This window comes from Polypterus senegalus, chromosome 14 (genome assembly GCF_016835505.1).
Source record: "Polypterus senegalus isolate Bchr_013 chromosome 14, ASM1683550v1, whole genome shotgun sequence".
Taxonomy (NCBI): Eukaryota; Metazoa; Chordata; class Cladistia; order Polypteriformes; family Polypteridae; genus Polypterus; species Polypterus senegalus.
Genome location: NC_053167.1, coordinates 89,829,730 through 89,846,177, shown reverse-complemented (window position 1 = coordinate 89,846,177; position 16,448 = coordinate 89,829,730). Strand labels below are relative to the sequence as shown.

Sequence of the window (16,448 nt, the reverse complement as noted above, 5' to 3'; positions counted from 1 at the left end):
TTTTTTTTTTAAGTACGCATTTTCTGTAGCATCTGAACATGTAGCATTTAATTCTTTTTTTAACACAATTAACTATCTCTGTCTAAAACTGATTAAAACTGAGCCCAGGGAGCCCACCTGTCACAACCAACAACATATTTTAAAGTGAAGTTGACATTACTTCCACACTAAAATGCCAACATTCTTCACACTATGACACAAACCAAATGTGAAAAAATACTCTTTCAATTAGCACATGATAGAATTAACACGTAAGAGCCTGACCGGAATACACCTTTTTAAGTTTCAGTTCATTAACAAAAATAAAATTAGACCTAAAAAAAGTGTACAGGTGTGAAATGCATAGTTTTATAATTTGGTATTTTTCAGTGACAGGGAACCTAAAGTGACAACCCAGTATAAATTCTCTTTCCTAAGCCTCACTACTAACAAGAATTCTTCACAATTCTTTTTTTCTTGCTATGGCATTTTTATTACAGCCTTGTTATTTTCAAGAAATGATTATCGCTGAAATACTTATTAACAAAATGCTACAGGGCAAATGTTTTTAAAGTAGATAGTCACACCTTCAATTAAGCTGAAATGTAATTGCTTTTGTTGCCAGTCTGTTAATTAATCCATACATTGTACTGATGTATCTGAGGATGTCTTTGTTGCATGCCTTTTCTTCTCATCATTTCTTTTACTGCAGTAATCCTGTAAGGAATAGGCTGAGGCTCCGCCCCTAGTCCTTGCTCACACTTGTTTTAAGCTCCTGGCTCCTCCCATCCTTGCCAGTTGCTAAACAAGGATTACAGAACAGCAGTCACATGAGGAAGGCAACATGAATGAAGAATTTAGGTCTCATTGCGGTGAATGACATCTTTCTTCTTTTCTGACTAAGCTCTTTTTCTGTTTGGCTATTTTTATTGTCCTTTCTGTGTATGACCTCCTGCCTACCTAGTGGATCAGTTTGTTGAATTTTGGACTTGTTTAAAAGAACATTTTTACAAGTAGTAGTAGTTGTATTAGCATTGTCATATGCACAATTTGCATTGAACTTCTCTGGCTCCTATTACCGACCATTATGTCTCTCTCTTTGTTGGTTCACCCCTATCCTTAATTTAACATACCTGCAATGACCAACTGCAATTTACCGATCAGCATGTCATACAGAACACCCTGACTGTGAATTCTGCACATGATCCCACTTCTATCAGAGCAGCATGTACAGTAGATCACCTCCAGATGTATGAATTCCAATGAATGTCATATTGTCAGCATCTACTGTTCCTCCGTGCATCTACAACCACGTTTCTGCACAAACTGTTCCCATTACTTGCTTGCAGAGAGCCAGAGCCTATTGCAGAGAGCCAGAGCCTAACCTTCTATCTTGTACAGTGCAAAGCTGGAACCATTCCTTAAAAAGATACCATTGCTTAGTAGGGCAAACTCAAGTACATGTTCGTTCAAACCACAACAATTTCAAATTAGTGTATAACCAACTAAAATTCAGACTCTTTGCGATATTATATATATTATATATATGAAGAAAACCGGAGTTTGCGGAGAAAACAAGACTGTGCCACACAAAGTTGGATCAGGAATCAGACTGTGAAGCTACAATTGTTACCACTGTGCCATAATGCCTTCTTTGCAGGGACACCATTAAATAATTTTTTCAAATGAAACAAAAAAAATATTTTTATCTTTTTATGTAGTGTATAAGAAGTCTGCTGAGGTGGTTTGCAGCTAGTCTGATAACATAATTATTAGAGATATATTCTGTATAAAGCACTCCTCAAGGGGGAATGGCATAACTTTCATAGTACAAGTCAATTAATAGTGTAAAAGATTACCATAAATTAAAGTAGGAATAGATTTAAAGACATTTTGGGTGGGATTAACCTCCTGTGAAAAATCTCTAACAGCATTTGTTCAGCACAACCCAGAAATAAATGAACATGCCCAGGAGACTGATGTATATCATCTGATGCTGGAATCCAACAAATGTTATATACCAGGAGTGCAAGTGTATTCTTTCACTCCTGCCAACTACTATTCTTACTGATCAGGTTAAAAAAAAGTGATGATGGCACGATCCATGAAAAGAATCCCATGCAATAATGCAGTGGCACTCAACTTTTCTTTGTGATAGAGGGCCCAATGGACCCCAATAGATGGTAAGTGTGCTGGTAGTAAAAACATTGCCAGTAACACAAGGCCATCACCAGAGAAATCTACACCTCAGTGTAACAGGTGGTGTCCAGAAGTTAGACATGGATGGAGGAGACCCCCACGTTGATAGCCATTTTCTTAACCTCCATTACGGACAAGTCTCCAGATGATTGATTGGTCCTTTTAATAAATTTGAAAATCAAAACATTTGAGGCCATGGAACCCTCCATAAAGGTAAAGTGATACACAAAGTGACATTGCCGAAAGAAAGGAGATGCCATTTGCTGAGCATCTTAATGTTGGGCAAAAAAATTTATTGTAATAAAAGCTCAATCCTCACAACCGACCTGTTGATATTCCCCCCATTACATGCTACATACGTCTCCTGACTTCATAATCAAGTGTAAGCATTGTATTTATTGATCATCGACCATGACAAAGACCTCCATAATAGGAAGGAGGAAAAAGAAGAGCAGCGACATTTGTTGAGTGTCATGCGCATCAAGGAAGGTTCTTAACACAGGATGCAGAATGGAAGAGTGAGGACAACAAACATGTATGTCGACAAACGAGTACTACTTTGGAAAGTTATATCACCAATGTGATCTCTGTGAAGCTTTAAAGTGAACACAAAGCACTGTCTTGTCAAAATGGAAAACTTCACCTTGCTCTATAGGAACCAGTTTTATTTGAGGACCAGAGGTCCCTGGGTTTCCTACTACATGCTTTAGGAAAATAATACATTTGCTAAAATATTGGTTACTCGAAAACATCTAGGTCAAGCAGACCCCTTTATTTAAAACGTGTGAGTGTTAAGGTGTGTGGATAGTAAGACTGGGACCAAAAGAAAGCAACAGCTGTTTTGGAGCTTAAATTAAAGTATTCTTTGAAAGATGCAGGTTCATTTTATCTGTCCATTTGCATGGCTCAGAAACAGCATAGTCTATCATTCAACTGTTGTCGTTATATGATAAACTTCAGCTTATTTTGGAGGACATTATACAAATATAATTGGACACTTCATGAAGCTGAGTTATTATAATCACCGAAGGCGCCTACAGTGCCAGCTATACTGTAGAATATATGACTGAATTTTTAATACATGATAATAAGATAAAATACTGTCAGAGGAAAGGACAAACAACAGTAGATTTTTTTTTTATATTTCAGCTAAAGTCTGACACCTTTATACAGTATATACAAATTTTAGCATTTGCCAGTAATCAAGCTTTGTCTGCCATTCATTCATTTGGTGAGATAAGGCAGATGAGTAAAGACCTTTAGCCTGCAGCAAAGAATCAAAATGAACAGCTCCTCACTTAATTGAGGTGTCTCAGGAATATATTGTCCTAAAGGTGCGGCGCGATTACTAATGCTTTTTGTCTCCCTGCTCTTAATTTCTGATATACAACTTCAATTAGACAACAGCTCAAGGAGAGTTGGCTGTGGGCTCAAAGTAGGTGATGTAGAATGGTAACTTGCCGAAGTTTCTTGTTGCATTCTAAATACAAAGTAGAAATAAATAATACATAACCAGGGCACTATAAGATACAGAGTACACTAAGGAAGCAGATTTAAGTATATGGCTTAATTCATTAACATTTCTACACAGAGTCTGCATGCTCTCCTCAAATGTCTTCTTGTTTTCTCCAGGCACTCCTGATTCTTTCCTCCCACACTTGCAAAAACACAGAAGTTAGGCTGACCGATACCCAACCAAGGATGCTCAGAAAATGACCAAGCAAAGTAACATCATGATAGTGCACATATATGATTTTTTTGTGAATAAATTGACATTTTACCCAAATATTCCATTAATGATAAATCTCAGCACATGAGAGTCAACAATGTCAAAATGTCAGAATCAGTGGAGTATCACCCACAAGTAGTGGCCATAACCAGTCTGCAGCTTAAGCCTCTGTCTTGAAAAGTTGTGTGGTTTACATATACCCGCACACCCAATTCCCGGCTATTCATATTTCTTTCCATGTCCTTAAGATATGTAGGAGAGGTTGATTTGTAACTCCTATTTCAGTGTGTGCTTGAGTGCACCTTGCAATAAACTGGAATATATCCAGGGTGGACTTCCGCCATCAGTCTGAGGCTGCTAGAATAAACCATAATGCCTATTTTGCTGCAATGGAATGAGTAGGTTCAGAAAATTAAGAAAATAAATCCAGATAATTTCATTGCATGAACATTTATCTGTCTTAGAAATGAATTATGAATAACAACTTTCATAACTTCATAAAACTATAATTGCTTGACTTAAAAAAATATTTGTATTAATATCATGATCTCCTGAGAGGCCAGGACTTGCGCATGCTGAAATCTATTCACTTAATGTAATTTTAGAATAGCTAGGAGCTATATTTAAATATATTAATGTATGTTCACAACTTCAGTGATTACTTGAATTATATATTACTCCCCAAAACAAGAATTTAGTGAGTCTCTGCCTTTATCGTATTTGCTAGTTTTGTTCCCAAGGACAAATAGGAAGAATTTTCCAAATGTTCTGGCTTTGGTAACCCCAAAGCTGTACTCTCCTTTTGGAAACTTATATGCCAGGCTCTATCAATATAATTAACCAGAATCTTCCTTCTTCTCATGACGTATTTTTACCTTGCTGGATACTTCAGCACTAGGTCCTGACACATTCAAAATGCAAATATTTTTACTGAGCAGAGTTGATTGACAAGCTACTCTTACTGCTTCTTCATGGAAGTCCCTGAATTTTGTGGTCAGCAGGCAGTGGTATGGCCAGTTTTAAGAACTAGCTCATTTATAGCAGAAGTGTCCAACTCAGATGCACTTTCTCCATTATTAAGCAATTCCTCATGCTAATAGTGCATATATACATTGGTGCCTTGATCCTAACAGAAATCTGTTTTAAACATTTCAGTTCATCTTTATCAAGCAGCCAAATGATAAAGAGATGCAAAGCAACCCTAACAATAACCAGGCTAACTTAGATCTTAAGTGCACCTGTGTGTTTTATACGATATCTGTCTCAATAAAATATGTACAAAGAAAAAAAATAAAAAGTAAGAGAAATGCCAATCTATTCTGGTCCAGAATATATTTGGGTAGTGATCTCAAAAAAAAGAAATCAGATTTGGAAATGATTGTTGTGGCAGAACAAGAAAATATGTGCTTCATTAACAGCTAAATAGGAGATTGGTTGGAGTGAAAATGGTGGTCCTTCAGGACTGTATGACACCACTGAACTAGGTGGTCATTTGCTGGCTCACTTGGCAGCTGTTTATTGTTTGGCGGCTTGTAAAGGAAAAAGACAATTAAGCAAGCCAGTCATAATTAAGGTATGAGCGCTATGTTAAATTATCAACAGTAATTGGTTACTAATTAAGAAAGTGGTGGGAACGTAAGCCTGAAGCCACTGTGGCCCTCCAGGATTTGAGTTGGACAACCCGGTTTAGAGTTAACCTCACCAGAATTAATGATGCTTCAATGAGGCATCTTGACAGGTAGAATTCATTGCAAAACCTTCTGTATGCAAAGATTTATTCCATTTATCTTTAAACCTTCCTCTATTTTCCATTCCCCATGGTACTCCAGGTTGGGTGGTCATAGTGGGTTGGGTTAAAATCTTTTTGATAAGGTGTTTAGTAATACAATATTTTTGTACAGGATCTCTCCAATTTGTACTTTAATTTACTTATAATAAAAAAATTATCACAAAAAAAGAATAATCAGGAGCTATGGCTTCATAACCAGCAATCAACATATAGTAAAGGCATCAGTCCTGGATTGAGAACTAGCCCATCACATCATACACATACCCACCCTCAAATCAGTCTTTGATTAACCTAAGACACACATCTTTTGGATTCATCTAATTGTCATGTAGGTTAATGTAACTACCAGGACAAAGCATATCCATGAACCACTGGACACAAAGCAGGAATGATGACGATGGTGGTATGTCCGTCCACTGTAGATGACATTCATGTGTACACCTGTACTCTCAACTGCTCAACTACTCATGCAAAGCCGTTAATTGTCTGCAATCAACCTCAGTTGTACATGTTTGTGTATGTAGGAGGAAACATGGAGCACCTGCTGTAAAACAACACAAAAGCACAAGGAGGATGTGCAGAATTAACACAAACATGCACTCAAATGCCTGGAGCTGTGGGACAAACAACTCTAAATACTACATCACTGCTGTGCTGCTTTTGGCTTGAAATCATGCCATGGAAATTATCAAGTGCAGATCGCCTTCTAGGGGTTAATAATATATCTACAGCATTACCAAATAACTAGTGGTGAACTTTTACTATTTTATGAGGTCTTTATTATGGAAGAATGCTTCAAATTAAATAAATAAATACCACCATTAAAAAAGTACTGTGAAATGTGACAATAAATAAACAACATGAAATGTGAGTATAAACAATTAAATGTGCCACAAAATATATATTTGTTACTTTCTTCTTTATGTATTGATTTAATAATTTCTTCCTTTATTTATTTCAGTAACACACATACAACATGAAATAAGTCCTGAAATGAAAATTGTCATTTTTCACTCATTAAAGTCGAGAGGGTGGTGTCTACCAAGTACTATTTTTTGATTGGTGGATTGTCCACTGAGTGGAGATTTGTGCTTTTCTTGACATGGGAATCCTATGGCTTCTGCGTATGCTCAAAGCTGTGACTGTATGCATCAGAAATGAGTGCAAGAAAAAGTTACCCTGAACAATAAACTCCAAATTCACCATTAGGAGTTTGCATCTGAAGTCTCAATAGTGTAGCCAGTCCACAGTTTTCCCACCCAGTTGGGTTAATTTTTGATCCACATCTGCAGGCTTGGATGGTATGTACTGTAACTAACCCTCGCACTCTGACACTGTCCCTTTTTCCGGTGTGTCATGTTGTCTACCTCAAGCATTAGGCAATTTTTTTAGGCAAATTCACTATTTTTAAGCTGTCCTTGGGCTAAACATTTTTTAGTGACCAGGCATTCCTGTTTACGGTCACTCTACTGACAATTCATCAATCATAAAATAGTACTTGCTGGAATCTGCCCTCTCAACTTTAACCAGTGAAAATGACAGTTTTCATTCATGGCTTTTTTATGTTTGGTGCTGTGGTCTGCAGGGGGCACACCAGATCCCCAAAACCAGCACAACACAAAGGTTTATTCATTTGAAACTCTTCCCAAAGAGTTTCCCACTGACGAGCACACAGTACAAATAAGTAGAATAAAGTGAGCACAAAGCAGCCCACTGCAACACTTTGTCTCCTTTCTTTCTCTCTCTCTCTTTCTGTCTGCTTCCACTCCTTCTTTAGCAAGTTTTGTTCCTCTCCCTCCCAACTCTGGCTCCTGGAGCAGTGACAGCTGGCTCCTTTTATGCTACTACCGGGAGTACTTCCAGTGGCCTGTTAGCGTGGTCCAGAAGCACTTCTGGGTAAAGCGGAAGCCTGCCAAAGTAGGCCTTTGCAATCCCCACAGCACCCCCTAGCAGAACCCTCGGAGCCCAACAGGGCTGAGCTGCAGAACTCCATTCCCCATGGTGCTCCGTGGGAATCCGAGGCACCTCTGGAAACCAGAAGGACTGCCATCTAGAGATCTGGGGGAGACAGTGTCCCATGCACGCTCTTTCCCCAGTCCTTCCACTTCAAAGGTGCCCTGGTCAGGTAAGGACACCGACTGTCCACCACAGTGTGTATAACTGAAATGAATAAAATACGTTAGGAAATAAGCAACAAAAAATCATGACAGATTGAATTACTTATACCCTTGTTTCATATTGTTGCTATTTGTTTATTGCAACCTTTCACAGTAATTTTATTTATTTGCATATACATTCATTTAATTAAATCCAAAATATTCCTACATACTTTATTGCCATGTGTACAGACCACAGTGAAATTCTTACTTGCAGGTTCTACCAGAGATATACAGAGACAGAGATAAAGATACATAGAACTTTATCAATATGCAACACATCGCCATTCTCTGGTGTAACTATCTTACTGCAAAATTTCGGCCTTTCTTACCTGAAAATCTCAAAACACATTTGTTAACCTAGCAGCATAATAAAAAGCAGACAAATATATCAAATACTGAAAAGATGACATGCTTGTACATGTTGTCACAGATGGCCTTGTTTTCCCTTGAGACATGAGATAGGGGTCAGGTGAAAACTGTAGAAGAAGAAGCCATCCTTTTGAGGTCACTGTTAGTGATTGGCATGCTACTTCTGGTTACATAAAGAAGGTTTACTAGGAAAGTGAGAGAAGGTTCAAGCGGACCAATTCATGTCTGGCTAGCAAAACAAAAGGACTGTATCTGGGTTTGGGTAAAGGCATACCACTAGCATGATAACTAGAGCAAAAGCTTGAGAACTAAGCACAACATTCAAAATCCATCTCTGATAAGTGGGTTAACATAGAACTGCAAATTTTGCTCCTGAGCAATGCTGTTATTTGCCTTTGATGATAAAAAAACAATCAAACTCGTTTAACATATTCTAATAAGTAGAAATGGAATAATTACTAAAAGATTTCCTTGTCATTCTCCTTTTTTGTTCATAGTTTCTGCGAAAATGTTGCAGTATTTTCTATAACTGTATAGAGATGAGAGTACAAAAAAGAATATAGAGACATCTATAACATATGCTGTACAGAAGAAGCTAGAGGACCAAATAAGATATTGACCAAATGACATCTGAGTAATGTTGTCTTTTATACTTGTATGGCATTTAACATTGAAAGGCATAGCGATAGACTAGTCAAAATGAGCAGTGTTCTCTTCTCCTCAAACTGCAGCAGATAAGCTCACCATGCAGTTCAGAGGGTTTGGGACATACGACTTACTGGCTCACTGTTTTGAGATCCAGGCCTCCCAGTGTTACAACTGTACAGCTGTTCAACAGATGGCGGCCGAATTACTAAACACTGTCCTACAACAAGTGTAAAGGCTGATTAAACTCACAGCTGAAATTCTGACCTTGAGTTGTTTTGATATTAAAATATATTTTCATACTGCTGACACCTTCTGTATATTTTGTTAACATACGTTATTCGGTTTCAGAGAATCGAGCTGTGCTGCACACCATGAAGATGCCACATCTCCAACATTTTACTTTATGTCTGTGCTAGGGCAAAATTTTGATTATAGGTTAGCAGCACAAAATATTCTTTGAAGTCTGTAAAAACTGCTGAAAAAAATGTCACTTATTTCTTTTCCTGACTGGTGACCTAACTTGAAGGCTTTAACAGCAGTGGTCTAGGTCTATGAAATGGAAAATTATACTAAGTGGGGTTACAGTAGATTATTCAGTGTTAAATATGTCTGATTGCACAACATGGGATGTACTGTGCTGTTCCACATTATGAGACAAAATCATAAAACAGGGTCATCCAAGTTTATTTAAAGGCAGAAGGTAGTGTAGCCTAGTGGCTGAAGCGTCAGTTCAGTCCCTATATGCATCATTAAGCTAAGTCCGTTCATTTTTAGGAATTCTAATTTTAAAAAAATCATGTAAGAAAGTGTACAACTGTGTAGCTCTGTGACAGAGAAATCTCTCGTGGCTGTTATATACATGAAAGGTCTCTTCAAAATGTTATTTATTTTTAAGAATTGACTAGTACATCTTAACTCCTTTACCACTGTATGCTCTATACATCCATCTGTCCATTTTCATTAATTGATCTACTTAATCGTGATAAGAGTTGCATGATATAAACTATTCAGACATTACCGATACCCAACAAAGAAGGCCTCGAAAACAACATGGCTGAAGATCACTAGAGATCACCTTCGTGTAGACTGACAAACCTAGAAAAGCAGGCTCAGGACAGACAGTTCAAAAGTTGTACTGTCTTGCATGGAGATAGTGACATTTTTATGTAAAGAACAGGGAGAAACATGTAGATAAAAAAGCAAGCTGAGGTCAGATCCATGACTCAGTCCTATCTTTCAAAGAAACTGAATACAAAATCAAAAGCCAGAAGTCAAAAACCAAGAACAAGAGATCAAAAACCAGGAAGGCAAAAACAAAAGGCTTAGGAAGATCTTAAATTTAAGGTTTATCTGCAAACTCGGAAATAAAATGGCCACTGAGATATCCTTTAAAACCCCTCACCTAACTGGCCTCTTGATGCGATGACCTTTGTAGCCACACCGGATCTAGAAAAAACAAAATGGCTTCACAGCAAAATGGTAATAAATTATTTGTCCTTCAAAAATGCATTGAACATCAAATTTGACTTCAAAATCAAAATACCCGAGTTTCAAAAACACAGAAAAGACATACAGGTATAGTCAGGATCAATTCAGAATAGAGCAGTAAATTAATTACAAATACCAATCATAACAAAAATGAAACTACAGTATTTACTTATAGTCCCAGACATCACGTAGGCCATGTTTGGTCTCCTTCCAATATTATGCTGATGTAATTTGACCCTGATAATTTGTGAGTGATGCTGTCAAAGGCTTGGATTTTAATCCAAAGTTGTTATAGACTTCTTTGAGCACCCTTCAGCCAATGGGTAAGCTAACTAGGGCGGGACAACTTTCCCTTGGTACAGACTACAAGCTACCTTTAACTCTTCGAGAGCTGAATATTTTTTCAAAAACAGTTCTCTGAAAAGCACACAAAGCAATGGTTTCACACAGAAATCAACATAAAATGTCTTTTGCTGTGTTCTGTGGCCGCCAGTTTGCCAGGAATGTGCAGCAGGCTGGCTGCCAGGCTGTCTTCACGTAGTGGGTGGGTGTTGGCAGTGCATTGCAATCTGATTTGCACCTCTTCTCATTGCAAGTGGTGGTCCTCCCAGGCAATCTTCAGCTACAAGAACCTGGTCAGCACCGTGATCAGCTGGGGGTTGATCAGCTGATGCTGGTACCTCACATTCATTTTCGATCACTTCAATCAAAATTAGAGTCCGACAAGTCAGAGTCCAATTCAACAATAATATGCAAAACGTCGTTCACGGAGTATTTTGCGTCATGCATTCATTTCGATCTCTCACCTGATTTCGATGCCATTTTTGCCATTCTTTGTTCCTCGCTACTCATGCAAGTGCAGAGACTCTTAGTCAAACCAATTAAACTAACTTTCCTTCTAGCAAAGAGAGTCCACTAAAACATAATGGAGTGTTCTGTCCCTGTTTATAGTTGGTTACCACCGTCAACCCCTCCTTTGACCAAAGTGGACATTCACCCTGAAAGAGTTTATTTAGTCCACTTGAAGGTAACCCATCATTCTGACTGACTAAATTCCGCTGAAACAAATTTTTTTAGTGGAATCAGGGCCAATTCCTGCTTTGTTTCATCTATGTTCTCTTATATGTTCCTGGAAGCAAACAGGTTTCATAGCAAATGTGGTTTCCCCTCTGAAGATGCTGGCCTGGGAATGCCTCAGTGACTGGTGTTTTGTTGCTGCAGTCACTGAATGATTTCATCTTGTGTAATCGTGCAGATGAAACCTTAATCCTATGTAGTTCCTTTACATGTTGCCTTTTTTTTAAAGACTTCCTTTAATTCTAAGTCAGTGGATAACTGATTTTATATACTATTTGAAATTGGAAAAAATAAAATTCGCACTTACAGGATCTGTACAAAAATCTTTCAAAAGCTGGCAGGATCTAATCAATAACATTTTAGAATAAGCATTTAAACTGAGAAAGCAGGTTCTCTCCCCGCTTTTGCTCCATTTATCTTTATTAATTTATTAATTTATCTATTTACTTATTTTTACTAGCTGTAAGTTTAACTCTGCTGGCCAAGCTCTCCTTCTCAAGGGTAGGGGTTGATTTGCTTCAAACCTTTTTTGTTAAACATGAGTTATTTGTATGGAATGCTAAAAAAGACTTCCTTTAGTTTTTGTTTTTCATTGGTTTAGGCTAATATTTGACAAACACACTGGACTAATGGATGAAGAGCCACTGCTGGATGCAACCTGAAAATGCTCAATCTGGAACAAAACACTGTATAAAAGAAAATGGTTGAAACAAGCATTCGGTACATCATGAGGATACTGTTATGGCATAGTAGGAGTTTCAGACCTGGTTTAAGAGTTTTTAATTTTTATGCATCTTTTCTTTGCTTTTTTTAGTATAATATTTTATATTGGTATTATGCTTTTGTCTTTTTTGTTATATATGTTTTTGTATATTTTGGTTACATTATTTTATGTTAATAATAATTCTGTATGTTATGCATTTTGTAGTGCTTGCTGTACCTAAGGGGGCATGGCCACCTGATGCTGCAGCTGGGAGATCACCCACAGTGCTATTTAAAAGCCCAATAGACAAGACTGCTGCTGCAACATTACTTCTACCTCTGCCTTTCAGCTCTTGTGTGGACTGTGATTTCAGAGTACTGTGTTTGTTATATTTCAGCCAGGGTTCCATCCTTTCATTATGGTCTGGATTGTTTGATCAGATTTGCCTTTTAGCCATAACCTATTCTGCTAAATAGATGCAACTAGCAGAGGAGATAGGAAAAAGACCAGAAGATGAAACATTAGATAGATAGATAGATAGATAGATAGATAGATAGATAGATAGATAGATAGATAGATAGATAGATAGATAGATAGATAGATAGATAGATACTTTATTAATCCCAAGGGGAAATTCACAAGAAAAAAAAAAGCAATCACGTGTCCAAACTCTCTGGGCAAGTAATAGGGGCGCAGACTTACGGCCAACAGTTCGATGTCCCTGCAGCAAGTGGAGATTTTAACGTTTACATGTCCTGAGTTGCACCACTTTGTATTGACATAGAGAGCGAGTCCTCCTCCTTTCTTCTTTCCACAGGTACTTGCGTCTCTGTCCACTCTAACTGTGCTAAACCCGGTAGCTCCACGTTAGCATCTGGGATGATAGACGTTAGCCACGTTTCACTAAAACACAGCAAGCTGCATTCTCTGTAGGTTCTGACATTTTTCACCAGCACAGCCATTAACCATTAAGTAAAGCCTGAAACCAGGGATTCAAAACAATTAGCTGATAATCCCAAAATGAAAACCTTAATTCAAAGTTTTAAAACTGCAGCCTAAATTCTTTTCCAGAAAACACTAAATAAATATTTTTTCTCACAGACTATCAAGGATTTATCTGTAATCTTGGATGATCAAGAAGTGCCTGCACTGACCTTTAGCCTGTCTTATCTTCATCTTCTCTAGCAGTATCGAAGCAACCTTTCTAAACATGGTGGCTCCAATAAGAAATAAATGGCATCAAGAAAAGATTCATATTTTTCCTGCATTAAATATTTTATTAAAAAATTATACTAAATTTAAATTCCATATACTTTAAGATGCAAAATGGTTAATAAAAGAATAACGAAAACATCAGAATCGTCACAAAAAATTTTAAACAGTATTTATAACGTAGCCTTTTTGCCTCCTTTTTGTTTGTGTATTTGCTGTTGAATATGTTTTTAATAAAATCATAAACAGAGGAACATTGATGTCTTATTTGGGCCAGGGGATTACAGTTCACTCCGGGCGCTCCGGTTTCCTCTCACAGTCCAAAGACATGCAGGTTAGGTGGATTGGCGATTCTAAATTGGCCCTAGTGTGTGCTTGGTGTGTGGGTGTGTTTGTGTGTGCCCTGCGGTGGGTTGGCACCCTGCCTAGGATTGGTTCCTACCTTGTGCCCTGTGTTGGCTGGGATTGGCTCCAGCAGACCCCCGTGACCCTGTATTCGGATTCAGCGGGTTAGAAAATGGATGGATGGATGGATTACAGTTCACTTTTTCGTTTAAGATTTTTTCTGGAATTTGCAAAGCCTATCCACATTTTGTTGGCCATATACAAGCCTAAGCCTGCTTCTAGATCTGGGGGTGCAGCTCATTCTGATAATCAACTTCTGCACTGCAAAGGTCTGTTCATATAGGCAAAGCATCAGTTTTAGTTTTATGCCATGTACACACAAAAAAAGTACAAAAAAATAAATAAATCAGCCCCATATTAATTTCCTTCAAAACTGGGTGTATATGTACATATCTATCCCTTATATTTGACATAATTAATTCAAAAGATAGATTATTTTGTGCTGATTCCTAGTATTGATGGCAATGACTGTCTTTCTTCTTTGGCTTATGAAGCTCTATGGATCTTTGCTGTGTTACCTGTATGGTTAAGACCAAACTAGATGACATTTTTATGTAAGACACTTGAAGCATCACTCTAATGATTTGCTGATCTTCTACACCTGATCCACATTTTAAGAAGGCAATACATCTGGGTGCTACTTGTGCGCTTGGGTTCAATCACATTTTCTGATTTGATTTTCTATTGAGACAACAGGTCCTCTAAAGGAACAGAGAAAATTTCGAAATAAAACTGATTAAAAGATAATGTCTAAAATGTAACATTTTCAATTCATTAATGCAGTACTATATATTCATAATGTTGCATAGATTCTATTACAAGATATTTAGTATAACAAAACCAAAATGACATTCAAAATACTAAGGTGTTTCCCAGTTTCTCAATTATTGGGCCACTACTGCTAAGGGAGAGATAGACTGGGAACATGCTCTGATACATTGCGCTTCCGCACCCACCAGACGATGCACCACCTCATGATCCCAAATTAGGATCGAGTGCAGCAGGTGACACCTCAGCACCACACTATTTCAAATGGAATGAAACTGTTTGAGGGTTTTTATAGTTGCTGGAGTGCCAAACCTACAACCAACCCCCAAAGTTTTCCCTACAAGTTGGAGGACCTCCTTGCAGGCCTGGATGCAGGTTAATGTCATACCAAATTAAAAGCAATTGAAAGTTAAGGGCTGTACTCAAAGGCCCAATGGAGTGGAATCACTTCTGGCATTTATGGGGTTCAAACCAGCAACCTTCTGATTGCTGGTGCAGATCTCTAGCCTCAAAGCCACCGTTCCGCCCACTGCTGCTACCCAGAAATCTGAACAGCAGTCTCTGTTCACCATAGGCTAGAAGTGCATGCTTCTATACAAAACATATACAAAAAACAATATTTTCTGATGTTTTAAGAGTAATTTGTATTCTTTGCTTGCCAGGGTATAAATACATCTTTTTTTAAACACCCGATCTAAAGTTATTTCAGTAACAATGAAAAATATTGACAACTACATACATTATTCCATTTTGTGGATGCTCTAGGGAATCCAATTTTTTTTTCTTCTTAGCAAAAACAAGGAAAAAACGTGATATACAGCAAATAATGAAAAAACTATTTTTGCCCTTTGTTTGATTTGTATGTTTACACAATATGTTAACTTCAATAAAAACAGACTCCCATTTTGCTGCCTATTAAAAATAATGAAGGTATTTGAGATAGCTTATTTATTATTATAAATTGGATGTTGCTTTCTCTTAAGATTTGTTCTAAGTGTAGTCAATTCCCCGTGTTGTTGCAAATGAAGTAATTAAAATGAACAATGAAACAAAAAGAAATATTTGCACCAAATAACTGATTTGGTGCTGAGGGCTATTAGTTATCTTTAGGGATGCAGACTATAAATAATCAGGCTGACAGGCCCGCATATTGCCAAAAATGAACACCCATTCAAAAGCTTATGTTTTTAAAATTGGATTTTCTTTCAGACAGTAAGGCAACTCAAACAATGTATAACTGGCCTTAATAAATTACAAATCATGATACAGACAGGCAGACATGTACACATAGTATTTTAATATAACTCTAAAGGATAGATAGATAGATAGATAGATAGATAGATAGATAGATAGATAGATAGATAGATAGATAGATAGATAGATAGATAGATAGATAATCTACCTCCTCATCTATATATCTATCTATGTAAGACAAGCCTAATTTCTCTTTAAGTTTGGAATGTTTGTTCCCATTTAAATGGTAAATCTACCACTTTACAGTACTTATTTCCCATTCAAATACAGTATGCCACACAAAAAAAGCAGCTTCTGCACAGTAAGGAGCCCCACTCTGGTTTTACCAGTAGCACAAGTAGTCATGTGAAGCTAACGGAAGTCCTGATACACATTTTATTTTGTTAGTTCTGTTATCTCTGTGTTTGGTGCTATATGCTTCTTAAGATTCCTTTAACTTGACACATGGGGGACTCACAGAACAATATTCTGTTTCAAGTGCTTTCAAAATGCACACCTCACCAGTTTGTGAAAAAGCAGTGTATCACTGGTTCTGCCAGCAATGCATCAAACCCAAACCTTTCTCTCCGTACCCAACAGCTAGGCTGTTGCCAACATTACAGAATGTATGAAACTAAATCCCTACAAGCCGGTGTTGTGGGTGTCATTACATTCATATGTACTGTGAAG

General features: G+C 37.5%; 1 protein-coding gene across 2 annotated transcripts in view; it reads right to left on the bottom strand.

Moving 5' to 3' along the window:
* Positions 1–16,448, bottom strand: part of b4galt2 (UDP-Gal:betaGlcNAc beta 1,4- galactosyltransferase, polypeptide 2) — a 648,560-nt gene that overhangs the window by 68,486 nt on the left and 563,626 nt on the right. The window lies entirely within an intron of this gene.